This window comes from Macaca fascicularis, chromosome 20 (genome assembly GCF_037993035.2).
Source record: "Macaca fascicularis isolate 582-1 chromosome 20, T2T-MFA8v1.1".
Taxonomy (NCBI): Eukaryota; Metazoa; Chordata; class Mammalia; order Primates; family Cercopithecidae; genus Macaca; species Macaca fascicularis.
Window position 1 is genome coordinate 50,223,662 of NC_088394.1, and position 27,979 is coordinate 50,251,640.

General features: G+C 44.0%; 1 long non-coding RNA gene across 1 annotated transcript; it reads right to left on the reverse strand.

Moving 5' to 3' along the window:
- Positions 1-494: 494 nt before the first annotated feature.
- LOC107128384 (uncharacterized) lies at positions 495-27,900 on the reverse strand. The gene is made up of 3 exons (XR_001487452.3): positions 26,404-27,900; positions 1,937-2,058; positions 495-749 (listed from the first exon to the last, which is right to left on the reverse strand). It is a non-coding gene; the product is annotated as an uncharacterized lncRNA (long non-coding RNA).
- Between the last annotated feature and the right edge of the window lie 79 nt (positions 27,901-27,979).

Genomic DNA, 27,979 nt, shown 5'->3' on the forward strand with positions numbered 1-27,979 from the left:
ATGTTTGCATTTTTAGTAGAGACAGAGTTTCACCATGTTGGTCACGCTGGTCTCCAACTCCTGACCTCAGGTGATCCACCCGCCTCAGCCTCCCGAAGTGTTGGGATTACAGGCATGAACCGTGGAGACTGGCTTAGCAGCCAGAATTCCAGGCTTCCTTCACTTTACAAGCCCACCCTAAAAGTCTGAGGATATGCCCTCATGAGAATGAAGGAGTTCCACCAGAAAAATAGTTGATAACCACACCCTTCTAGAAAAGGGGTTCACTCGGCTACACTCCTAGTTCTTGAGAAAAAATAGGAACTGAAAGGAAATTATTATTGTTTAGACCTTCTGGCTTCCAGAAAATTTATTTAAAAGCACCCAGAGTGACTCCTGGCATATGGTGGGTGCTGAGAAATCATCAGGGGAATCTGAGTTCAGGACCTAAAAGCTAGATCTCGGAGCAAAACCTTCCTTGACGCCAGCCATCCCCCCGAAAAGAATAGGATCCATTTTGCAGCTAAAAATCATTTATTTGCCTTCAGGTTTAAGTGTCTATAACAATTGTGATAATAGTAACAACTCATTTTAATGCAATAGGTAATTTATTGATGTATTCCCACTGTGAGCCTCTGGACAACTCTGTGGAGCTAGAGATGAGGAACAAGCCTCAAGAGCCAGAGGCACCGGGGCGCTGGGAGTGCAGCCTGCTCTGCTTGACACAGAAGCTGGTGCTCCATCCCTCCATCCCTGCTTTGCAAGCCTAACTGGGGAAAAGAAAAATCCAGAATTATAGGAGGTCATCCCTTAAGGGGCTAATGGCCTCCTTGAAGAAACAAGCAAATCCTTAGGGAGGATTTGCAAGTACTGTAGGACTCAGATGTCAGTGTAAATGTGTGTATGTGCGAGTATGTGATAGTGTGTGTATGTGAGAGTGTGTGTGCGAGTATGTGTGTGTGAGAGAGAGTGTGTGTGAGAGACAGTGTGTGTGCGAGCATGTGAGTGAGCTTGTGAGCATGTGTGATTGTGTGAGTGCGTGAGAGTGTGTGCTTGTGTTATCGAGCATGTGAGTGTGTGAATGTGTGAGTGTAATGGTGTGTGAGAGACAATATGTGCGTGACTGTGTGTGTGAGCATGTGAGTGTGTATCTGTGTGTGTGTGTGAGTGTGTGTGTGTGACAGTGTGAGTGTGAGTATCCATGCGTGAGAGTGTGTGCACATGTGTGTGTGTACAAGTGGGTGGGATCAGGCTGCCCTGCTGGGAAGAAACAACTCCAGCCGTTCTCTCTTTTTCTCCCGTCCTCTGTGACTTCACTCAAGATTCAAAGTCCCAGGGAAGCTTCTGATTGGTTGATCTGGAGTCGTGTACACACCCATTGGGCAGGGAAGGGGTGTGGAAACTTGATTGACAGTCCTTCAAGACTACACACAGTGGGGGAGTGTTAGGTAATTCCCGCACACAAATCCAATTACTGTTATGAAAAGAAGGTGGAATTTAGTAGGAGAGGTTGAAAAATCAGCAAGCATCCACTGTGCAAGACATTGTCGTGCCTGCAGATTTTTACCCCACCCTCTACAGCCCCACAAGCCAGGCAGAACAGGTGGCACTGGAGAAGTGGAAGCCGAGAGAGGGAAGTGACTTGCCCAGGTAACACACAGCATCCACCTTACTCCCATGCCACCACCTGCCCCACCTTGCTGTCTCTCAGGCTGCATAGCCTGTGTGTACCTGTTCAGGCCACCCAAGGCCTATATGGCAAGGGGGGAGCTGAGGTGAGCCCAAGACAACAAGGGACATGCGTTACCCACCCCAGGCTGGAGGCAGAGTGGGCCATGGGGTCAAGGCAAGAAGAAGGTGTTCTTTTTAACAGCTTCCGAGCAGGGACAGGCAGTCACCTCCTCCCACCTGGAGATCATGGGCCTCCGCCCAGCGTGGTACCTGCTGTGACTCTTACTTGCTGGAAGAAGAGTCTGGAGATGAGGGCAGGGGTGACAGTGGGCTGGGGCTCCAGATGAGCAGAGCAGGTTAGGAAGGTTCCAGAACCCAGGAGAAGAGCAAAACTGACCTTCTTCCATCCTACAAAATTATCAGCAGCAGTGAAATGTTGGCTTCCTAAGTCTTGGGGAATGAACTTTCCAAAGTCTCTGCCTATCTGAAGCAAATAGCCCTGAGTCGGAACTTCTTCCTTCTCCTGGCTCGCAGGGTGGGTCAGAGGCCAAGAGAGTTCTGTTCCACTTCTAGTGCTGTCACTGACTAGCCGTAATCTTGCACTCATCTCCCTGGATCTCATTTGTACAATTGGAAGGTTGAATTAGAAAACAATTACAGTTAAAATATTAATATTAATGAGTAACACTGCCCTAAGTGCTTGAGGCAGAGAGCAGCTACCTGTCCACCAAAAAGTTGAGCTTTTTCTGCCGTAGTGTAGAGTTCACCCTGGGAGGCAGTAACCCAGCCAGGGTCTCCATTTCCCAGGCCCCTTGTGTACAGGCGCAAAACAGCAACGTTTTCTGGCTTTTGGCTACTATGAACAGTGCTGCTATGGACATTTGTGGACACGTTTTTGTTTGCACATCTATTTCCAATTCTTTTGGGTATATATCCAGGAGGGGAATTTCTAGATCTTATGGTAATTCTTTTTTTGGGGGGGAAGGGGTTGTTTTAGTTGTAGTAGTCCATTTTCTTTTTTTATTATACTTGAATTTCTAGGGTACATGTGCACAATGTGCAGGTTTGTTACATATGTATACATGTGCCATGTTGGTGTGCTGCACACGTTAACTCGTCACTTACGTTAGATATTTCTCTTAATGCTATCCCTCCCCTGTCCCCCCACCCCACGATGGGCCCTGGTGTGTGATGTTCCCCACCCTGCATCCAAGTGATCTCATTGTTCAATTCCCACCTATGAGTGAGAACATACGGTGTCTGGTTTTCTGTCCTTGCGATAGTTTGCTCAGAATGATGGTTTCCAGCTTCATCCATGTCCCTATTAAGGACATGAACTCATCCTTTTTTTATGGCTGCCTAGTATTCCATGGTGTATATGTGCCACATTTTCTTAATCCAGTCTATCATTGATGGACATTTGGGTTGGTTCCAAGTCTTTGCTATTGTGAATAGTGCCGCAATAAACATACGTGTGCATGTGTCTTTATAGCAGCATGATTTCTAATCCTTTGGGTATATACGTAGTAATGGGATGGCTGGGTCAAATGGTATTTCTAGTTCTAGATCCTTGAGGAATCACCACACTGTCTTCCACAATGGTTGAACTAGTTTACAGTCCCACCAACAGTGTAACAGTGTTCCTATTTCTCCACATCCTCTCCAGCACCTGTTGTTTCCTGACTTTTTAGTAATCATATGGTAATTCTATGTTTAACTGACTGAGGAACCACGAAGTCTGATTACCACTTTGTTCCAAGATGCATACAACTTTGTCATAAGATGTTTAGAAAATGCATACACACATAACAAAACATTAAACATTCGCAAAAATAGGCAGTGGACTGAGTTTGGTCCACAGGTCATAGTTTTCTTCTGGTATAGGAAACGCCTACAATATTCTTTCTCCAGATTGCCAAGCGGTAACATTTTCTAATCACCCATTTAGGAACATTCACTAATCTGTACCTGCCCTGTTGGGGAATGTGGCAGGGTCCTGGATTTTACTGTTTAATTCTTTCAGCCGATATTTATTGAACCTCTCTTGTGTGCCAGGTGCTGAGTTCTTCTGTTCTGTGAAAAATGGAAGTCCAGACTCTGCCCACAAAATTACATTCTAGGGGCCATGGCTGATGCGGGTGAGCACAAGGCTATGGCAACCAGTAGGAGGGCGTCTAACTCCAAATGTGAAGTTCTGGTGGGTGGGAGGGTATAGACACACACAGAGCAAAAGAGGTTTTCCTTAACAGATCTATTGAGTTGGGGTAACCTGTGAAATGTTATTCATCTCTGCATTCAGAGGGCCCAGCCCACTGCCTCTTTCTCCTTCCTGAGACTAGAAGCAGAGGACATTTGAACCCCAGGAGATGTCAGATATGGATGGAGGGATTCCAAACCACCCAAATAATCACAGGGAGAAAAGCTGCCTGCTGACTAGAAACACCCTCCTTGAATTGTCAGGCGAGGGAAAAAGGTTTATTGTGTTCAGCCACTGAAATTGTCGGGACTATTTGTTACAGCATCTGGCATTACTCTAACTAATAAAGTGCTCTTTGCATATCATCTCACTGAAGTTTCTCAAAAATCATATGAAAGGGAGATTTGAATCATCCCAGTTTTACTTACAAGGAAGCTGAGTCTCAGAGAAGTTAAGTGGCTTGTCCAAGGTCACACAGCTAGTAAATTCAAGAGCCTGAACTCTAACCTGGAGAAGTCTATCCTCAAAGCCCACGCTTTGGGCCACTCTCTGTTAACAAAGGGCTCCACTGGCTCTGATTCTGCTCGATATATCACCCAGCCCTGCTGTCCAGTCCAGGCAGTGGAATCCGGGAAGAAGAAGGAGGCAGCCCTGTCCTGGGAATTGTATTAATGGGATGAGACAGGATTTCCCCAGGGCAGGGACCTGAAAGCCAGAGGCCAGGCAGAAAAGGGCAGTCATCCTGGCTTACAGAGCCACCTTTTCCAGGGGTTTGGAGACTGCTGTCTGCAGACCTGGGCAGAGTCACACACCCCAGATCCCAAACTCTTCCTTTACAGGCTGTGGGAGAGAGATGGCAGGCAAGCTCTGAGCAGGAGGACTCCCAAGGTACCTTCTCAGTTCCTGCTCCCTTGAAAATGTTTTCCTTTGCAGGCCGGAGAGGTACCTCTCTCTTTGTAGCCAACATGTCCAAGGCTGACAGGCTAAAACTGCTTGCTTGCTTTTAAGTGTCAGGAGATGTAAATAGTTTTAGTCTTCAGTGGTTTCTGATTGAATATCCTTTTGAAGTAATGATAGCTATAATTTAAAGCAACAGTTACCATATTTTCCTTGCTGGCTGGCCTTCTTTGAAGCACTAAGTATAAATCTGCTTAAAATCTTAAAATAGCTGTAGCTCTGTCTCAATATTCTACCAGGAGCCAGAGAGATTCGGCCTCTAATTGCCATCATCTGTAACTAATATCAGCAGCACAGCGGGCTTGTGACAAGGTGGCTGGGAGAATTGCTCTGACATGGACAGGAAGGTGGAGGCAGAGACATGGTCTCCCTTTGGGGATCTTGGCTTTGGTTGGAGTTCGGAAGAAACCCGTTCTGAAATTAGGACCAAATGGGCTCTGGCCGTTGGAGATTTTTCAGGAAGATTTTTTCCACCCCCAGCCCCCTGCCCTTCTGGGAGCCTGGGATGGAAATGAGGGGGCCTCCTTGCAAAATCAAACTCAGAAAGCTCAAGGATTGGTGATGACCTGATTCTAGCCAACAGGATTCTCAGGGACCACATTTACGCCTCAGATAAAGCATTTTGAGAAAGAACGAGGGCTGTGGAGATTCCTGTGCAGATGATCACCAACAGGAAATAATGCACAACCATTTCTGCTGCACATTGGCAAATGCATTTGAAATTCGGTTTAAATTTTGAATGGGTTGCCTTTTCATTCATTTAAAAATATTAATTCACTTGACAAATACTTATTGCATCTCTGTGTGCCAGGCATTGCACAAAACAGTCAGCAATCCTGTTTATGATAAGCACGATATAGATGAGATGGAGGATGGCAAATGCCAGGGAGTAAAATCATACTGGGAAGTAGCAGGAAGTACTGAGGTTCGGTTTTAATCAGGCTTGTCGTTGAGAAGGTGGCATTAAAGTGTGGCATTAAATGGCGTTTATACAATCCCACTTTTGTATAAACTTTTAATTATGTAGTAATATGTATATATTTAGGCATTCTAAACAATTCTAGTGGGAAACATTCAGAACAGCTGACAATGTTTATCTTCGAGTACCAGGACTATTTGTGATTTTAATGTTTTCTTATGTGTGTATGCATTTTCTAGATGTCTTATGATAAAGGTGTATGCATCTCAGAACGAAATGGTAATAGGACTTGGTGGTTCCTCAGTAAGTTAAACATAGAATTACCATATGATCCAGCAATTCCACTCCTGGATATATCCAAAGAGAATTGAAAATAGATGTGCAAACAAAAACATGTACATAAATGTCCATAGCAGCGCTGCTCGTATAGCCAAAAGCTAGAAACAATAAAAATGTCCGCCAATGAATGAATCAATGATTTGTGGTATATTCATACAATGAAATATTATTTAGCCATAAAAAGGAATGGAGTCCTGATCATGCTACAACACAGAAGAATCTTGGAAATATTAGGCTAAGTGAAAGAAAGTAGACACAAAAGGTTACATATTGTGTGATTCCATTTCTACAAAATGTCCAGAATAGGCAAGTCCATAGAGACAAGAAGCAGATGAACAGTTGCCTAGGCTGAGGGTGGGAGCTAGGGGAGGGGGGAATGGGGTATGGGATTTCCTTTAGGGGTGATGAAAATATTCTGGAACTCAGGTAATGGTGGTGGCTGTATGACATCGTGAATGTGAATGTAGATGTCACTGAATGATAGACTTGAATGAGAGAGAATGGTTATGATGGCACATTTTCTGTTATATATATTTTATTACAATAAAGAAGTGGTCGTTGGAGGAGTTACTGAGAAGACTTAGTGACTGTAGATGGCAGGTAACAGTTGCCTGGGAGGTCTTTGCTGAGTAACCAAGTGTCAGGTGCATGGAGACTTGGCAGAGACCCCGTTAGAAACATTCATGACTCCATTGAACCAGTATTTACCAACCACTTCCTTGATGCCATGCAGGGAGGCCACAGCTGTGGGCACCCATAGGCCTGCTCTGCTGTGATTCCAGTGGGGAGCTCTCCTGGGGACCAAGAAGGCACCCCATGTGGACAGAGATGTGGAGTGGGAGTGAAGCTATGTGGGGCTGAGCTGTGGACACAGCAGCTTCCACCCTAGCCCTGACATGCTTCTCTCAGCTGAGAACACGTGTCTTAGAAGAGAGTCCAGACAGACACACTGGGAGACCACACCAAGTGTATGATGGGAGCCAGTGGGAAGACAGCTGGGTGGCTGTGGAGCCCATTACAGGCATGGGTCTCCAACCTCCTGACCACACGATCGTGGCCTGTTAGGAACTGGGCCACACAGCAGGAATGAGCAGTGGGTAAGAGAGCAAAGCTTCCTATTGTGAACTGTGCATGCGAGGGATCTATGTTACGTGCTCTTTATGAGAATCTAATGCCTGATGATCTGTCACTGTCTCCCATCACACCCAGATGGGACTGTCTAGTTGCAGGAAAACAAGCTCAGGGCTCCCGCTGATTCTACATTATGGTGAGTTGTATAATTATTTCATTACATATTACAATGTAATCATAATAGAAATAAAGTACACAATAAAGGTAATGCACTTGAATCTTCCTGAAACCATCCCCCCACCCCAGTCTCTAGAAAAATTATCTTCCATAAAACTGGTCCCTGGTGTCAAAAAGGGTGGGGACCACAGCATTAAGGGATTAATGTTTTCCCCAGGTGGGATTTGTAGGGAGGGCAATCTGGACATAAGTAATTGAGAAAGAGCCCATGTCCCTAAAACCAGGGCAATCCAGTCTTCCTTAGAAGACATTTCCAGGCTTTTTAGCATGGTGGCAATCAGGATGTGTTTTTACATGCAGAGGGAAGGGAGAAGATGGGCCATTTCCTCTCCCCCAGTGCATGTGGCCAAGCCCTCTTTTGATATCTGCCTCCTTGCTCTCACCTCCGCAAGAGCCCAGACACCAGCCCCTGTGACTCTGCCTCCTCTGTGCACCCTAGGACTTCGCCTGTGCTCCTGGCCCACGAGAGCTTTCTGGGTCCTACTTATTTCATACTGAGTGGGGCCAAGATACAATAGAGCGAGGCCCCAGGCAAGCTGAGAGCCCTTGGCCCATTCCCATGCTGTCAGGACTCCTAGAAGGCCATGGCGCAGAATTCATTTATGCAGGGGCAAAGCACTCAGCTCCAATGAGAAAAGACAAAGGTTTGCTCCCATCTGGGTTCCACAGATGTGGGCAGGTGCTGGACTCAGTGGGGGTCTGAAGCCCACTCTGGCCCCAAGAGAAGTCTCCCTATCTCGGGACGTAGCTGGATAAAGCTGTCCCACCACACCAGGGGTGCTCGGGTGTTGGCCTGTCCCCAGCCAGTGCCTCTCCACACTGCCTTCTGTGTACGTGCTCTGTGCCCCAGCCAAACCCAGCTCCACACTGTCCTGGAACAGCCCCTGCCCTTTCCTAGCCCCTGGACCTTGTACTTCCCGTTCCCTCCTCCTAGCATGCCCTCCCCCGAAGTGCCACCTGTTGAAATCCTAGCTGCTTCTCGTCTCATCTCAAATTCCACCTCCCCGTGCGCTCCTCCTCCCTCCCAGTGTGCTCTTGCCCCTGCGCCCCATCCAGCGCACCTCTTACGGATGCCCCAGCACTCTGCCAAGTACAGACTTCATTTATGCTATTCTTGGGCCATAAACAAATCCCACAGAGCCCTGTGGGTTAGAGCATAGCTTTAAAGTTGGATGGCCTAGGGTTTAAGTCTGGACCTCAACTTAGGCAAATCAAATCACTTTACTCCTCTGCACCCCAGTTTTCCCATCTGTAAAATGCTGATGATGATAATCACGATACCAGCCTACAACACAGGTTTCTTCTAAGGAGTAAATGAGATGATGTGTGCAGAGTGGAGCCAGGACTAGGGTGAGGCAAGCGAGGTGCCCACACTGCAAAATATAAGGATGCCCTCCATGAAAGCACCACCTGAAGGCGCTTGGCCACCTGAGGGCACATGAGGATGCCCTCCCCCAAAAGCATCCTGGGGATGCGAGAGTGCAGAGCGCCTTCTGAAATTTTGCATCTCAGGTGCCTCACCTGATGTGTTTGGGCAGCAATTTCATGACAGTGTTGATGGCTAGAGATGGAGAATGTTGCCATATTCCACCGCAGTGCCATATTGCACGGCAGAGGCAGCAGGTATGAGCAGGACTATTAGAAGGCCATGGTGCAGAATGCATTTATGCAGGAACCAAGCGTTCAGCTTCTGGCACCGTATTTCCAACCTCAAATCCTCCTGCCACCGCTCATGATATATGTGACCTTGGGCAAGTCACGTGGCCTCTCACTGCCTCAGTTTCTTGATCTTCAAAATGGGAATAATATTATTAGAATTAGAATTAAGCAAGTGCCTGGACTGGAGCCCATGAGTGACAGAAGCACATATGTGCATTGAGAAATCTTTCTATTTGCAGGGAGTAGGATGAATTATAGAGAAATAAAGGCAGGAGGGTGCCTGGGGGCAAGAGGCTGGGTTAGTCATAGGGAGAAGGAACAGGGTGGGAAGTGTTGAAAGACATAACGGAGATAAGATCTAATGAACTTGGCAATTGATTAGATGGAGAGGCCAAGGCAGTGCAGGGATGTGGTGGGGTGGGGGCCGGGAGGGGTGAGTAGGGGATTAATAAGCAGGGGAGGGAAGAACCTAGGGAAAAAATGGTGATGTTATCAGAGAGCCACATTCTGTAATGAAATTGGGCTAGGTAATGTTGAGTTTGACGGACCGTGGGAATTGAGGCTGAAATCCTGGAAATAGGAGGGTGTGACTCTAGTTAAAGGTAATTGGTGTAAACTTGCCTGTCACCTTTAAAATAGGTTTCTGATTTGTACATCCTGAGGTCTTGGAACTGGTTATTAAAATGCAACCTCATATTTTGCACAGCTGCCTAATCCTAAAGATGAGGTAAAGAATTGTGGTTTCCTCTCTTACAAGTAAAGGCAGTGCTTCCCAAAATACATTCTACAATTGGGTGTTCTAGGAAAAGAAGATTTTGTGGCCAAATAAGTTTGGGAAGCATTCAGTGAAACACAAGTAAATATGTTGCTTTAATGCAGGACTTATCAGGGCCATGAATACGCTAATGTATTTTGTGCACTCGGGAGGAGCCTGGCATGTAATATTTCTCAAACTTTCCTTCTGGAAGAACTATTTATTCATGTGTCAAGGTACTCATTCCTGAAAGCTAAGCTGTCTGGATTTAGGGTGGGGTGTGGGGGAGGGCTCCAGGTCTTCAGATCTTGGAGCGGAGTTTCACGGACATGAATGTGCATGTCTTAAGGTGGAGTCTAAGGCCCTGGGTTTCTAAGTTTCCAGGTGATGTGGATGACGCTGGTGCACAGATCACACTTTGAGAAGGACAGTCTTAGAGCACTGATTTCCTCAATTGGCCAATGACTGCTCAGGCCAGAGTGGGAAGATACAGCCCATTATTAGTGGCGTCCCATCCCTCTTATTCCATTCCCAAGACTTGAATCTTAGTTACTTACAGGTCACAATTGCCTTCCTTTATGGAGCATGGGGGAGTCGGGGAGCAAGGGAAATCCAATAAGGTTCCAGCTGGGCGCAGTGGCTTGTGCCTGTAATCCCAGCACATTGGGAGCCTAAGGCAGGCGGATTACCTGAGGTCAGGAGTTTGAGACCAGTCTGGCCAACAAAGTGAAACCCTGTTTACTAAAAATACAAAAATTAGCCAGGCATGGTGGTGGGTGCCTGTAACCCCAGCTACTTGGGAGGCAGAGGCAGGAAAATTGCTTGAACCCAGGAGGCAGAGGTTGCACTGAACCGAGACTGTGCCATTGCACTCCAGGCTAGGAGACAAGAGTGAGACTCTGTCTCAAAAAAAAAAAAAAAAAAAAAATTCCAAAGGGGAGGGAGAAGACAGACCCAGGCAATGAACTAACCAAATATTTTGTTTATATTTTATTTTATTTTATTTTATTTTATTTTGAGACAGGGTCTCACTCTGTCTGTCACTCAGGCTGGAGTGAAGTGTCACCATCATAGCTCACCACAGCTTTGACCTCCCAGGCTCAAGTAATCCTCCTGCCTCAGCCTCCTGAGTAGCTGGGACTACAGGCATATGCCACCATGCCAGGCTAATTTTTTAAAAAAATTGTTTATTGTAAAGACGGAGTCTTGCTATGTTTCCCAGGCTAATCTTGAACTCCTGGGCTCAAGGGATCCTCCTGCCTCAGCCTCCCAAAATGCTGGGATTATAGGCGTGAGGCATTGTGTTGGTCTCAACGGACCAAATCTGAATGAGCAGCCTCTGAAATGGCATGCTGACTGCCCACCTGTCTGTAGATGGATTCATGGTTGTGGGCAGATGTGAGTGTGGCACCAGGCTGACATCAAGCTCAATTCTAGAAATGATGCAAAGGTTCTGCCTAGGGGGAGGGGTGAGCGTGTGTATGTCTGTGTGTGTAAAACTTCTTTCAAAATGCAAAAATCATCTTAATTAGATTTAACAGCCCTCCCATCCCTTACTTAGAATGGAATGTGGGGCCCAGGCTCTGCTTTCTTCCAACATGGGGAAGCGGGGCAATGAAAATAAACTTTGCTTTTACTGTGGCTGAGAAGCAAAGGGGGAAATCTGCATCTCAACCAGTGGATGCTGTGTGCCAGCAGCTGTCTTTGCACATGATTGGGTCTTTTGTAGGATGAAGGCTTCTGGGGACTTGTGGAAGACCCACACCAGAGGACACCCTCCCATCCAAGCTGCACTTTTGAGCTTTTGAAAGACCTTCTGCCAAAGGACCTGACCTTTTTTTTTTTTTTTTTGAGACACAGTCTCACTCTATTGCCTAGGGTGGACAGTGCAAGGCAGTGGTGTAATCATAGCTCACTGTACCCTCGAACTCCTGGCCTCAAGCAGTCCTCCTGCCATGGCATCTCAAAGTGCTAGGATTGCAGGTATGAGCCACAACCTCTGGCCCATACCCAACTTTTTAAGACTATAGATTTGGTGTCAGACAGCACTATGTTTGGATCCTAAATCTGCTATTTGCTGACTCTATGACCTTGGGCAAGCCTCATAACCTCTCTGAATCTCATCTACAGCAAAATGGGGATGATAATAGCTGCTTCCCACACCCGTGGCATGGTTGTAAGGGTGAGATGAGAGAATGCATATAAAGTATAGGAACATAGTAGGTGTTCAATTAATGGCAGGTTTTTTTTTGTTTATTTGTTTTCTTTGTTTTTTGTTTTGTTTTGTTTTTTGTTTTTTTTGGTCTTATCCAAGAATTTAATGAGTAAGAACTAAGGTGCTTACTCAGACACATTTGTTTTGTCAACCTGAGCACTTTCTGGTACTTCAAACATCCAGAGCAGAGCTTTTATGGGTGTCTCAGAACACCCTGAGGGGAAAGGGAGGGCAATTTCCAGAGACTGAGATGTGTCCAGGGCTGCACAGCCAGTGGTCACTGGGACAATACTAAATTATACGTTGACATCCCGGGAGTCCTGAGTGTAAGGAAAGTGATTCCTTAATGAACAGCCCCTTGGGGACAAAACTCCTTTAGATCCAGCATGTTAGGGCATGAAAAAGGGAAACTTTCCATATCTTGACGTGTGGTGGCCTCTTGTGGGCCCCTGGGCCTGTCATGCTGTCTGGCTCTACCTGACAAACGGTTAGGAGGGTCAACCCTAAGAAGTGTGGAAAATCCCTTACCTGTGGTTTTCTACCCTTTCTCCCTGGGGGGCTGTAGCTCGGCATCTCCCAAGAAGGTGTTTGCCCTCCTCCTTTCTGTAAACCTCCGTCCAAGTGGGAGAAGGGTCTGGTAACCAGACGTGAACACGTAGGGAAGGACTGACTGAGAACTTTCATACTAAATGATATGATAGTAACTATTTTTTAAAAAATTGAGGCAGGATCTTGCTCTGTTGCCCAGGCTGGAGTGCAGTGGCATGATCATGGCTCACAGCAGCCTCAACCTCCTGGGCTCAAGCAATCCTCTCACCTCAGCCTCCTGAGTAGCTGGGATTACAGACGTGCACCACCATGCCTGGTTAATTTTTTTTTTATTATGTGTAGAGATGAGGTCTTGCTGTATTGCCCAGGCTGAGCTTGAGCTCCTGGGGTCAAGCGATCCTCCAGTCTCAGCCTCCCAAAGTGCTGGGATTATGGGTGTGAGCCACCACACCCAGCCATGGCAGTAACTATTAATGATTAATAACCGCCTTGTTGAATCTTTAATCTATCCTTCAATTCTCCCCACAGCTCCATGCTAGAAAGCAGAGTGTGGATGAGAAAGTTGAGGCCCCAGAGGAACGAAGTGACTTTATGGTTGTCACTCATAAAGCTGGGGTGTGAACTCAGCTCCATCACACTCTAGTACTTTTCACTGAGCCACTGTGAGAGTCCCCTTTTCTTTGTTCTGGAGCAGAAATCCAACAGCTCAGTCCCCACTCCTCCTACCCAACTGAACTTCATCCCTCTGCAGGCTCCGCTCCCAAACTCACACATAAGCGCTTTGCCTTTACTGGCACTCCTGACAGCATCTTTTAGTATGTAACGCCATTTTGTATGACAGTCCCTATTCCCTCTGGGATTAACCTGGGCACTTTTTAAAGTCTCTTGATACATTTGCTTCTCTTGGTGACATTGAGTACATTGTTACTTTCACCTCTGGTGAAAGATAGTGGCATCTGGCTTTTGGGTTTACCTCCTTTGCTTGTTGAAGGATCATTGATAGGGTTTGGCTGTGTCCTTACCCAAATCTCATCTTGAATTGTAGCTTCCACAATTCTCATGTGTCATGGGAGGGACCCAGTGGGTGGTCATTAAATCATGGGGGTGGGTCTTTCCCACGCCGTTCTCGTGATACTGAATAAGTCTCACGAGATCTGATGCTTTTATAAAGAGGATTTTCCCTGCACAAGGTCACATCTCTTGTCTGCCTCCATGTGAGAGGTGCCTTTCACTTTCCACTATGATTGTGAGGCCTCCCCAGCCACATGGAACAGTGAGTCCATTAAACCTCTTTCTTTTGTAAATTGCCCAGTCTCGGGTATGTCTTTAGCAGCGGCATGAAAACGGGTTAATACAATCATTGTATTTTCCCTTCTCGTGAAAACACCTGTCGCTCCTGGTGGTTCATATAACAGGGTGGCCCCAGTGAATGCATTCTCCTGGACATTCCCGTGGAGCCGGTGGCCATCACTCCCACTGGTCCCCAAGCAGGGAGGGCCCTAGACTGGTTCAGAACTATGAGAATGCACCTCAAATTATCCCAAAGTACTCGGGGGAGAGAAGTGACTTTTTAGGACACCCTCATAAACAAAATGTGTACTGGTTGTATAGCAATGATAGAAGGAGTGAAAATTTAATTGTAGTAACATGTGGTAGGGATTGCTAGTTACCCAACCAATACACAATTTCTCCCTCCTCCTCAACTAAAGAATCCTAATCGTGGCTCACACCTGCAATCCCAGCACTTTGTGAGGCCGAGGTGGGCAGATCAGATCAAAAGACGGAGACCACCCTGGCCAACATGGTGAAACCTCATCTCTACTAAAAATACAAGAATTAGCTGCGCATGGTGGAATGCGCCTGTAGTCCCAGCTACTTGGGAGGCTGAGGCAGGAGACTTGCTTGAACCCGGGAGGTGGAGGTTGCAGTGAGCCGAGATCGCGTCACTGCACTCCAGCCTGGTGACAGAGTGAGACTTCGTTTAAAAATAAATAAATAAATAAATAAATAAATAAATAAATAAATAAATAAAATACTGAAGGTAGTGGTGTGACCAGCTGCAAGACTATTTCCCCAACCTCCCTGAAGCTATGTGACTGAACTCTAGAAGATAAGATGTAAGTGAAAGTTGTTGGGAGACACTTTCAGAATGTCTCCATAAAAAAGTGACAGCTGAAGAAAGCCCTTTTTGATCTTACATCCTTTTCCTTCCTGGAGCATGAATGTGATGGTGGGAGTATCAGCAGCCATTTAGAACATGAGGTAATTAAGTATGGAAATAACGTACTAAGAATGGAAGAACAGAATGACAGAAGGAGTCAGGTTCCCTCATGAGCCACAGTGACAACCTGGACTTCTTGCTTCTGGATCTTTTTTTGTGTGGCTAGCAATAACCTATTATATATTTCTGTTATTTTGAGTTTTCTATTACATAAAGTTGGATCTAATCCTTACTGATATATAACATGTAAAAGTAGCTAACATTCCCATAATGTGAAAATATGTATGCACAAGGTATTAATTGCTACATTGTTTGTAATTGCAAAACAGTGGACACAATCTAAACACCGGAGACAATCTAAACACCCACACACATGAGGTTAGTTAGGTGATTACAGTGTATTCACCCAATGGAGTTCTATGCGGCTGTAAAAAAGAATAAGAATGATATCTATGGACATATGTGGGATGACTCCAGGGCATACTGTTAAGGTAGGGTGCTACCTTTTGTGTAAGAAGGGAGGGGAAATAAGAAAATATTTCCCCCTTTGTGCAAGGAAAAAAAAAAAAAAAAGAACCAGCAGAACTAGAAAGATATGACAGAAATAATGAGATTGGTTAGTTACGGGGGTAGGTGGTAATGAGGCCGAAAGCAGAGAAGGAATGAAAAAGAAACGACACTACCCTGAGTATATCTTTTCATATAGTTCTGACTCTTGGAACCCTGTTAAGATTTCATGTATTCAAAACGAAAGAAAAAGAGACAGAGAAAGGAGGAAGGAAGGAAGCAGGAAGGAAGGAAAGAATGAAGGAAGGAAGGGAAGGAAAAAAGGAAGGAAAAGACAACAAGGAGGAACAAAAAAAATCTTAAAATGAGATGTAAGTAGAAACAAATGAAGTCAACTGTATTTCAAATGAAACACGCAACCACATTGAAAGGAAGGTGGAGGTGGGAGAGGGGCTGAACCAGTGACTGGAGCACAGTGCTTGGAATAAGGACTAAAGAACTCTGAGTTTTGTTTGTTTGTTTGTTTGTTTTGGTTTTGGTTTTGGTTTTGAGACAGGGTCTCCCTCTGTCACCCAGGATGGAAGGCAGTGGCGCAATCACCGCGTACTGCAGCCTCAACTTCCTGGGCTCGAGTCATCTTCCCACCTCAGCTTCCCAAGTACCTGGGACTACAGGCACATGCCACCACACCCAGCTAATTTTCAAAATCTTTTGTAGCGATGGGATCTCGCCATGCTGCTCTGGCAGGTCTCAAATTCCTGGGACTAATCAGTCTTAAATGCTAGATGGGAGGTTTCTTTTTTGCAGATGAATAAATGATGAATTCTGAAAATACTGATTGTATTCTGGGATTAGGCAAAAAGTAAATATATTGTGCGTAGTGGGAGCCAGGTTTCTCACTGATGGGAAGAGAATTACCAGTATGGGAAGCAGAAAGATCTAATGAGCTCTGCAGTGTTGAATAGGAATTGCAGGTACCAGTGGTTTTTAATGTGTATGTGTGCATATATATATATACACACAGAGAGAGAGAGCATGTATGTATACCTGTGTATACATGTACTTGTATATATGCATATGTCTCTATTTGTAATGCTTGTGTATGTTTATGTACTTGTATATATCTGTATCTGTCTATCATTTGAGAGGGAAAGATGAGATGGGGCATCTGGGTGAAAGGCTTGTAGACATTCTTTTATTTAAAAATTATTATACTTTAAGTTCTGGGTTACATGGGCAGAACATGCAGTTTTGTTACATAGGTATACACGTGCCATGGTGGTTTGCTGCACCGATCAACCTGTCACCTACATTAGGTATTTTTCCAAATGTTATCCCTCCCCTAGCCCCCCACCCCCTGACAGGCCCCAGTGTGTGATGTTCCCCTCCCTGTGTCCATGTGTTCTCATTGTTCAACTCCCACTACGAGTGAGAACAAGCGGTATTTGGTTTTCTGATCTTGTGATAGTTTGCTGAGAATGATGGTTTCCAGCTTCATCCATGTCCCTGCAAAGGACATGAACTCATGCTTTTTTATGACTGCATAGTATTTCTTGGTGTATATATGCCATATTTTCTTAATCCAGTCTATCATTGATGGGCATTTGGGTTGGTTCCAAGTGTTTGCTATTGTGAATAGTACTGCAGTAAACCTACATGTGGATGTATCTTTATCATAGAATGATTTATAATCCTTTGGGTATATGCCCAGTAATGGGATTGCTGGGTCAAATGGTATTTCTAGTTCTAGATCCTTTAGGAATCGCCACACTATCTTCCACAATGGTTGAACTAATTTACACTCCAGCTAACAGTGTAAAAGTGTTCCTATTTTTCCACAACTTCTCCAGCATCTGTTGTTTCCTGACTTTTTAATGATCACCATTCTAATTGGCATGAGATGGTATCTCATTGTGCTTTTGATTCGCATTTCTCTAATGACCAGTGATGATGAGCATTTTTTCATATTTCTATTGGCTGCATAAATGTCTTCTTTTGAGAAGTGTCTGTTCAGATCCTTTGCCCATTTTTTTTTGATGGGGTTGTTTGTGTCCTGAATGGTATTGCCCAGGTTTTCTTCTAGGATTTGTATGGTCCTAGGTCTTACGTTTAAGTCTTTGATCCATCTTGAGTTGATTTTTGTATAAGGTATAAGGAAGGGATCCCGTTTCAGTTTTCTGCATATGGCTAGCTTGTTTTCCCAACACCGTTTATTAAATAGGGAATCTTTTCCTCGTTGCTTGTGTGTGTCAGGTTTGTCAAAGATCAGATGGTTGTAGATGTGTGGTGTTATTTCTGAGGCCTCTGTTCTGTTCCATTGGTCTATATATCTGTTTTGCTACCAGTACCATGCTGTTTTGGTTACTGTAGCCTTGTAGTATAGATTGAAGTCAGGTAGCATGATGCCTCCAGCTTTGTTCTTCTTGCCCAGGATTGTCTTGGCTATGTGGGCTCTTTTTTGGTTCCATATGAACTTTAAAGTAGTTTTTTCCAATTCAGTGGTAGTTTGATGGGGATAGCATTGAATCTATAAATTACTTTGGGTAGTATGGCCATTTTCACGATATTGATTCTTCCTATCCATGAGCATAGAACGTTTTTCCATTTGTTTGTGTCCTCTCTTATTTCCTTGAGCAGTGGTTTGCAGTACTCCCTGAAGAGGTCCTTCACATCCCTTGTAAGCTGGATTCCTAGGTATTTTACTCTCTTAGTAGCAATTGTGAATGGGAGTTCACTCATGATTTGGTTCTCTGTTTGTCTGTTATTGGTGTATAGGAATGCTTGTGATTTTTGCACATTGATTTTGCATCCTGAGACTTTGCTGAAGTTGCTGATCAGCTTAAAGAGATTTTGGGCTGAGATGATGGGGTTTTCTAAATATACAATCATGTCACCTGCAAACAGAGACTATTTGACTTCCTCTCTTCCTATGCGAATACGCTTTATTGCTTTCTCTTGCCTGATTGCCCTGGCCAGAACTTCCACTACTATGTTGAATAGGAGTGGTGAGAGAGGATATCCTTGTCTTATGCCAGTTTTCAAAGGGAATGCTTCTAGTTTTTGCCCATTCAGCATGATATTGGCTGTGGGTTTGTCATAAATAGCTCTTATTATTTTGAGATATGTTCCATTGATACCTAGTTTATTGAGAGTTTTTAGCATGAAGGGGTGTTGAATTTTATCGAAGGCCTTTTCTGCATCTATTGAGATAATCATGTGGTTCTTGTCATTGGTTCTGTTTATGTGATGGATTGTGTTTATTGATTGGCGTATGTTGAACCAGCCTTGCATCCCAGGGATGAAGCTGACTTGATCATGGTGGATAAGCTTTTTGATGTGCTGCTGGATTCAGTTTGCAGGTGTTTTATTGAAGATTTTGGTATTGATGTTCATCAGGGATATTGGCCTGAAATTTCCTTTTATTGTTGTGTTTCTGCCAAGTTTTGGTATCAGGGTGGCCCTGGCTTCATAAAATGAATTAGAGAGGATTCCTTCTTTCTCTATTGCTTTGGGTAGTTTCAGAAGGAATAGTACCAGCTCCTCTTGTACCTCTGGTAGAATTTGGCTGTGAATCTGTCTGGTCCTGGACATTTTTTGGTTGGTAGGCTGTTAATTACTGCCTCAATTTCAGAACTTGTTATTGGTTTATTCAGGGATTCAGCTTCTTCCTGGCTTAGACTTGGGAGGATGTATGTGTACAGGAATTTATCCATTTTTTCTATATTTTCTAGTTTATTTGCACAGAGGTGTTTGTAGTATTCTCTGATGGTAGTTTGTTTTTCTGTGGGGTCAGTGGTGATATCCCCTATATCTTTTTTTATTGCATCTATTTGATTCTTCTCTCTTTTCTTCTTTATTGGTCTGGCTAGAAGTCTATCTATTTTGTTTATTTTTTTCAAAAAAACAGCTCCTGGATTCATGAATTTTTTGAAGGGTTTGTTGTGTCTCCATCTCCTTCAGTTCTGCTCTGATCTTAGTTATTTCATGTGTTCTGCTAGCTTTTGAATTTGTTTGCTGTTGCTTCTCTAGTTCTTTCATTTTTGATGTTAGGGTGTCAATTTTAGATCTTTCCTGCTTTCTTTTGTGGGCATTTAATGCTATAAATTTCCCTCTATACACTGCTTTAAATGTGTCCCAGAGATTCTGGTACATTGTGTCTTTGTTCTCATTGCTTTCAAAGAACATCTTTATTTCTGCCTTCATTTCGTTATTTACCCAGTAGTCATTCAGAAGCAGGTTGTTCAGTTTCTATGTAGTTGTAAGGTTTTGAGTGAATTTCTTAATCCTGAGTTCTGCTTTGATTGCACTGTGGCCTGAGAGACTGTAATGATTTCCACTCTTTTTCATTTGCTGAGGAGTGTTTTGCTTCGAATTATGTGGTCAATTTTAGAATAAGTGTAATGAGGTGCTGAGAAGAATGTATATTCTCTTGATTTGGGGTGGAGAGTTCTGTAGATGTCTATTAGGTCCTCTTGGTCCAGAGCTGAGTTCAAGTCCTGAATATCCTTGTTAATTTTATGTCTTGTTGATCTATGTAATATTGACAGTGGGGTGTTAAAGTCTCCCACTATTATTGTGTGGGAGTCTAAGTCTCTCTGTGGATCTCTAAGAACTTGCTTTATGAATCTGGGTGCTCCTGTATTGGGTGCATATATATTTAGGATAGATAGCTCTTCTTGCTGCATTGATCTCTTTACCATTATGTAACACCCTTCTTTGTCTCTTTTGATCTTTGTTGGTTTAAAGTCTGTTTTATCAGAGATTAGGATTGCAACCCTGCTTTTTCTCACTTTCCATTTGCTTGATGAATATTCTTCCATCCCTTTATTTTGAGCCTATGTGTGTCTTTGCACATGAGATGGGTCTCCTGAATATAGCACACTGATGGGTCGTGACTCTATCCAATTTGCCAGTCTGTGTCTTTTAATTGGGGCATCCTAGAAATTATTTTTACAATTCTTGCAGCTTTTCTGTAGATCTGAGATTATGTCAAAATAAAAAAAAAGTAATTAAAGAAGGAAACCAAAGTGGTGGCCCATTAGACTTGGTGCTGAAACTTCAGCTACTCCTTCTGGCCCCAGTCAATGTTCTTCTTCTTTCTTCTTTCTTCTTTCTTCTTTCTTCTTCTTCTTCCTCTTCCTCCTCCTCTTCCTCCTCCTCTTCCTCCTCCTCTTCCTCCTCCTCCTCTTCTTCCTCTTCTTCCTCCTCCTCCTCCTTCTTCTTCTTCTTCCTCTTCTTCTTTTCTTCTTCTTCTTTTTTTTTTTTGACAGGGTCTTGCTCTGTTGCCCAGGCTGGAGTGCAGAGGTGCAATCATAGCTCACTGCAGCCTCAAACTCCTGGGCTCAAGTGATCCTCCTGACTCAGCCTTTTGAGTAGCTGAGACTACTGGTACACGCCACCATGCCTGGATAATTTTTAAATTTTTTCTTTTGTAGAGATGGGATCTTGCTATGTTGACCACACTGGTTTCAAACTCCCAGCTTCAAGTCATCCTCCTGCTTCAGCCTCCCAAAGTACTGGGATGACAGGTGTGAGCCACTGCACCCAGCTGATGTTCTCCTTCTTGTCCCACAGACTTCTCCCCCTGGCTCAGTGTGGATCTACCGAGAAACTTCAGGTTAAGTCTACACTGGGCAAATGTGTTTTCTAAACCTGTTCTCATTCATCTATGGGTAGGATCCCTGAATGGAATGCAAGGAGAAGGAAAAGAGAAGGAGGCAGTGTCCTTCACAGGAGGACCTTTTGGTTGCTGCTGGAACATGAGGTGAGGGGTTTCTGTCTGTGTTGTGGAGTGGACTAAGGTAAGAGGACCTGGACCAGTCTTTGATTGGCATCTCTGTAGTCTTATCTTCCTCACTCGCCCCTGCTCCTTCTGTCTTCCCTAAACATGTGCAGAGAGATTTTTTTTTTCAGTATAATTTCTCCAATTTCTTTTCTTCCTGTATCTTGGATGAGGATATTTCTCTCATATGCTTCTTGTATTCAGAAATGTTGCCTCTCGAGAATTTCAACAATAATTCAATGCCATGACCAAAGAAAACAAGGAACAAGCTTCTCCCTCCCTCTGCCATTCCTCCCCTCTTGGTTTGTAAGCCTGTGTTCAGAGCTCCTGCTTTTGAAGCATAAGTGATTATGACTTGGCAATGGTGTCAGGCAGAACTGGGTTCAAAACTTCATCTGCCCCCTTGGACCTCAGTTCTCCACCTGCAAAGTGGTCGTGATGATGGCATTGACCTTATTGAGTGGTTCTGAGGATGAAATGAGATAAGCATGTAAGTATTTATCATTGTGCTCAACAAGTGTCAGATATCAGTAGTGGCAGCACAGTCAAGTGTGGTGACAGTGTGCAGCAGCACAAAAGATGAGTCATCGAGCGGGCCACATTGTTTTCCTGAACCCAAACTCATCTGCCCTGGAATTGCATTTAATCAGTGAGTGCATTTGTTACTTTGGAGGCCCCTCTGAGAAAGACATGGATTTATTCTGCTTGGCAAATAGCCTTCCCTCATGTCCCCACACAGTATATAACTCAGGGCTCCCTGCCGTGGCCTGGGTGTGAGCTACAAGGCCTCCATCTTTCCCAGACATGGAACTGAATCATTGCATTGTAATTTCCCAGAGAGCATCTTCTTCCACTGCCTCTCATCGGTTGGTGTTAGGCAGAAGCAGTTTGCTGGTATGGCAGGGAGACTGTGTTCTTTCTGAGGGGGAAACAGCACCAGGATTTTATAAGCTTCATGTAGGTGTCTCTTCAAATATTACCATTGGGAGTCCTATTTCTGTAATAATAGGGATACAGGTACAACTCCTAGAAACTGCCCAAATAAGAAAGTTCCAGAACATAATTATTTGAGGGCACAAAAGCTTCTTATTCTTTTGGGGAGGTAAAATTATATGTATTTTCAGCAGGACCTCCTATGCCAAAACTATGCAGCAAGAATTCACTCTTTGTGGCCACCCTTGTAAAAAATATTCACAACCATTCGTATTGATCAGTTTCTCTCAATTTCTTCTTCTCATGTTTGTGTCTGCTTGGGGTGTGTTTGTGCATGCACTCATGCACACTCATGTCTGCATTTTTAAACAGCATGTTTGTGTATTGGCCAATGTGGCACATCTAATGACTTTCCAGGGATAGAATTCACATATTATGCAATTCACCCATTTAATGTGTACAGTTCTACAGCATGTAGTATATTCACAGAGTTGTGTAACCATCAGTACAGTCAATATTAGAATATTTCATCACTCTAAAAAGAAACTATGTACCCATTAGCAGTTGCCCTCATTTCTTCCCAGTCCCTGTAACCCTAGGCAACAACTAATCTTTTTTCTGTCTCTATGGATTTGCCTATTCTGGACATTTCACATAAACAGCATCATATAATATGTGATCTTTTGCAACTGGCTTCTTTCACTTAGGATGGTTTCAGAATTCACTCATGCTGGAGTGTATATTGGTGCTTCATTCCTTTTTATGGTTAAATAGCATTCCACTGGATGGCTATACCAACATTGCTTATCTGTTCATCAGTTGATAAACATATGAGTTGTTTCCATTTTTGGTTATTATGAATAATGCTGCTATAAATATTTATGTACAAGTTTTTTTATATGGACACATTTTTATTCATTTGGCTATATACATAGAAGTGGAATTTCTGGGTCATAAGGAAACTGCTTAATTTTTTTTAGTAACTGTCAAACTGCTTTTCAAAGGCATTATATTATTTTGCATTCCCATCAACATTGTATGAGGGTGACAATTTCTCCATATCCTTGCCAACACTTGTCATTTTTCATTTTAAAAATTATAGCCATCCTAGCAGGTGCAAAGTAGTATCTTATTGTGGTTTTGATTTGCATTTCTCTAATGGCTAATGTTGCTGGACATCTTTTTACGTGTTTCTTGGCCATTTATATATTATCTTTGGAGAAATGTCTATTGAGATCCTTTGCCATTTTCATATTTGTTTGTCTTTTATTTCTGAGCTGTAGTAGTTCTTTCTGCATTCAAGATATGATTCCCTTATCAGATATGTAACTTGCCAATATTCCCCTTCATTCCGTTGGTTATCTTTCTACTTTCTTGGTGCCATCCTTTGCATACAAGTTTTGTATTTTGATCTATTTCTTCTCAGGTTTCTTGTGTTTTTGGTGTCTAAGATGGCTTTCCTTGGTCCAAGGTTACAAACATTTATATCTATATTTTCTTCTAAGAATTTTATAGTTTTAGCTCTTATCATTAAGTCTGTGGTACGTTTTAAGTTAATTTTTGCATATGGTGTGAATGAAGAAGGGATGCAACTTCATGGTTTCATATGTGGATTTTCAGTTGGCTCTGTTTTTATTTTTTTTAATTTATTTTTATTTTTATTTTTTTATTTTTTTTTGAGACAGAGTCTTGCTCTGCCACCCAGACTGGAGTGCAATGGCGAGATCTCGGCTCACCGCAACCTGTCTCCCAGGCTTAAGTGATTCTCCTACCTCAGCCTCCCTAGTAGCTGGGATTATAGGTGAGTGCTACCACACCCGGCTAATTTTTGTATTTTTAGTAAGACAGGGTTTCACCATGTTGGCCCGGCTGGTCTCAAACTCCTGACCTCAAGTGATCCGCTTGCCTCGGCCTCCCAACGTACTGGGATTACGGGCGTGAGCCACTGCGTCTGGCCTCTCTGTTTTTAAAATAAAGAAATAGTTCCATGTCAATTGGTAAATAGCACTGCCCTGAAATCCCCAAGTGTCCCCTCTTCTGCTCTGGCGCTTCCCTGGGACCTCCTGGAGATTCCCATGACTCATAAACCAACCTGTCAATGCCAGGCACAGGATAATGTCTCAGAACCTTGTCCCCTTGGTTCCGATTGCTGGTTGGTTGCTGGTTCTGATGCAGTTGAGGCCCCAGTCACTAAATATTTCCAATGTCACATCTATGCATTGGTGTGTTTTAGGACACATTCTCAGGGTTGGAGATAGTCATAGCAATTCAGAGGTGCCCCATAACTTGTCATTAATAATCATTTATTATAGATTGTACGTTGATGGGGGCATTGTTAGAGCAAAGACAAATGCCAGCTTTTCTGTAACTATCATACCAGTGAGGACTGGCACAAGAGTGTCACACGACCTGAAATGAGCTTAGCAGTTGCACTAAAGCCTCTGGGTCGAAGATCTCAGCGAATATTCCTCTGTAGTTTCTCCACAGATGAGCTTGTAGCCCACCTTTTGTTCCCATCCCCTCTGAGGAGCAGGGAGATTAGTTTTGCCTAACACGGAGTGGGCAGAGGAGAGCTGCGTGGGTTCCTCCTCTGCTTCTCTTTAGGGAAGATGGCCTGATTCTTCCATTACAAAGTGACCATTCACAATTTTGCAGGATGGAAAGGGCTTCTCTCTTTCCAGAAAGGTTAGAGAGTCAAGTCAACTTCCTTAGAAGCTTCTAGTTTGCAGATGCATCTTCCCTGGTGCCTGGGGCCTCTTATTCTCCAGCCTCAGCTCACTGGGCCACTGAGAGGGACTCTGTCCGTCCCTCAGAACCAGCCCTACTTCCTCCAGCCTCTCCGTCCCTCCCCCACTGTCCCTGCTCAGTCTCCTCTGCTGCATTGTCTTGGTTCCACATTTCTGGGTAATTATATTTTTGGCAGTGGCCCTCGTGCGTGCTGTGGAGCAAGCAGTTGAGTCTGTGGCCTTTTCCCAAGTGCTGTTTCCAGCACGGCCATGCCATCCTGCTCTTCTGCTTTATTCCAGGACGCAAAAGGTCAGGGGCCCGCCAGAAGAACAGAGCCTGGTATGGAGACCTCCTGGCCTGACCGTTATGTAGGCAAAAAAGGAGTATCTTAGGAGAATCAGTGAGAGTGTACGTCAGGGTACCCCAGTCCCAGCCTTGCTGGCTGACCCCATAGTCTCAATTGTGTCTCTTTTTTTTTTTTTTTTTTTTTTTTCTGAGACAAGTCTTGCTCTGTCACCTAGACTGGAGTGCAATGGTGAGATCTCGGCTCACCGCAACCTCCGCCTCCCAACTTCAAGCTATTCTACCTCAGCCTCCCAAGTAGCTGGGACTGCAGGCATGCACCACTATGCCCAGCTAATTTTTTTGTGTTTTAGTAGAGATGGGGTTTCACTTTGTTGCCCAGGCTGGTCTCCAACTCCTGAGCTCAGGTGATCTGCCTGCCTTGGCCTCCCAAAAGGCTAGTCGATGGTGACTTAATATTTAGGTGGGGGTCAGGAGGAGCTGGATATATATTTAGGGCACTCAGTTGTGGCAAGGAGAGGATATAAAACAATACAAAATAGAGTGACTGCTGTTTTCAAACCTTACTCTCATACTGACCTCATAGAGGAAAACACAATGCCAAGTCTGTTACGTGGAAAAACTGAACAAAGGACAACTCTTACTGTCTTTTATAATTGCTAAATTTTATAATTGTATATAAACAGTTACAATATTTGATAATTATTAGAATATTTTTACAAAATTATTATTTTTTATGATTGTAGTTGATGATTTTTTCTTATTTTATGAAATATTTCCAAAGTGATTTTCATAAAGACCTAAAAGACATTTTTAGGAAACATCTAACTTTATTGCTGAATTCTAAAGCAGCAATGCATTTGGTGAATATCTATTGAGTGCTTATTAATACTGGGTCATGGGATGTACCCAGCACCAGGATAGTCTCTCGGCCCCAAGATGCACCCTCTCCCCAGTTCCGGTTCAAGTGTGAATGAAGAACAGGGATGGAGGCTCAATGAAGAGAAGGGGGAATGTCAAGCTGGCTTTGGGCAAAGTATGAATCCCCCAGGAGTATCCCACATCAATGCCATCCTTCTGCCCTTTGCCGTACTCCATGCCATTGGGGTCTGGATTTGCCAACCATATTTACCCAAGCTTCTTGAACCAGGGCACCGAGAGCTCTATGGTACACAGTGGCATCCCAGCAGCTACCAAGACCACAGGGTGAATATAGGCCCTGAATTAACCATTTTATTTAAAGGTCTTTACAGGATAAACTACCTTTATAACAAGACACACAGTAAAGTTTCATGGAGTGTGATGCAAACTCTGATATGTTTAAGACAAAAAGTGAGACCAAAAAGAACCTTCCTGCCAGTGAGGGGCTACTTTGGGTCTGACCTCAGATTCTTCAGGCCAGTTCACCCACCTCTTTTCCTAGGGAAAGCTTGAGAAAGGTGTGGCGTCTTCCATGCCCATTTCCAATATGGGATCAGATGGAGACTGCTAGGCCTGGAGGGCTTGAGAAGGGCTGACAGATGGTCCAACCTTGATTTCAGCCTGTGCTCAGTCCCAGCCCTGCAGACTGGCCTTTGGAAAAATGACTGATTGCTTTCCCTTCTTAACTCCTCCCAAACCTCTTCACAGATCTTCTTCCTATAAATCTCCTGTCCTCTCCTCCTTCAGTGATTATGTCTGCCTGATCTACTCTCCCCCACACCTTTTTATGATAGAATCACCCCTAGTTTCTCCAAGGAATTGCCACTTCCTGTCACTCCCTCTAGCCGTTATGGTTGGCCCACTAATGAACATATGACCGAAGCTGAGCCAATCAGAAGTTTTCCTTGGGATTTTACAACTGAAACTAGGCAAGAGAAACCATTTCTTTCCCTTTGCATCAGCAACTCTCAGGCCATGGCCACTGAGTTAATGACGACTGTGTACCTGCCACCTGGAGGAGTCTGAGAGAAGATCAGCACTGGGACAGAAGCCGAAATGAATAAAGAAGTTACCAGTGCTTTCAGATCCCTGGATTGCTTCCTGCTTTACATTCAGCACCTACCTCATAAGGTCTTTATAAGGATTAGGTGAGTTGAAACATGGGCTTAGCATGTAATATGAGCTCAGTAAATGTCAGATATTATTATTTTTCCACCTTTGTTTTCCTCAGCTACGTGAACCAATAAAACCAACAAAATCATCCTTTTAAAAGGAAGATTTGAATCAGGTTTCTGTCCTGGGCTCTTAGGCACCTGGTATTTTGAAATTCCAGAAGTGTGTTTTCCTAGAAAGGAAAGCAGGAGCTAAATTAAGCTACATAGATGTATCAGTGACAAGTAGCCAGCCTCCAAGATGGCCCCAGTGACCCCTGACTCTTGGCATTAGTGCCCTTGTGTAGTCTTCTCCCATATTGAATAGGGCTGATTTGTGTAACCACAATAGGATATTGCAGAAATGGCAGAATGAGACTTCCAAAGCTAGGTGATAAGAGACACTGTGGCTTCTATTTTGTTCTCTCTTGGATCATTGGCTCTGGGGGCAGTTGGCTGCCATGTTGTGTGGATACTCAAGCAACTCAGTGGAGGGGACCACATGGTAATGATCAGAAACCTCCTTCCCACAACTATGTGAATGAGTCATCTTGGAAGTGAATGCCCCAGTCTCAGTCAAGCCTCCAGATGACTGCAACCCTGTGTGACATCATAACTGCCACCTCATGAGAAAACCCAAGCCAGAATCACCCAGTTAAGCTGCTCCTGAATTTCTGAGGCACAGGAACTATGAGATAATACATGTTTGTTGTTTTATGCTACCAGGCTTTGGGATCATTGGTTATGCATCAATGGATAATTGATACAGTGCCTTAATGTGTAACTCCCACCAAAGCGGGTCAGTGCTTTGCATAGCCTCATTTGACTATTTTTTCTTTCTTTTTTTTTTTTTTAAGTAAATAGTCCTTTGTTAAATAATATTAACT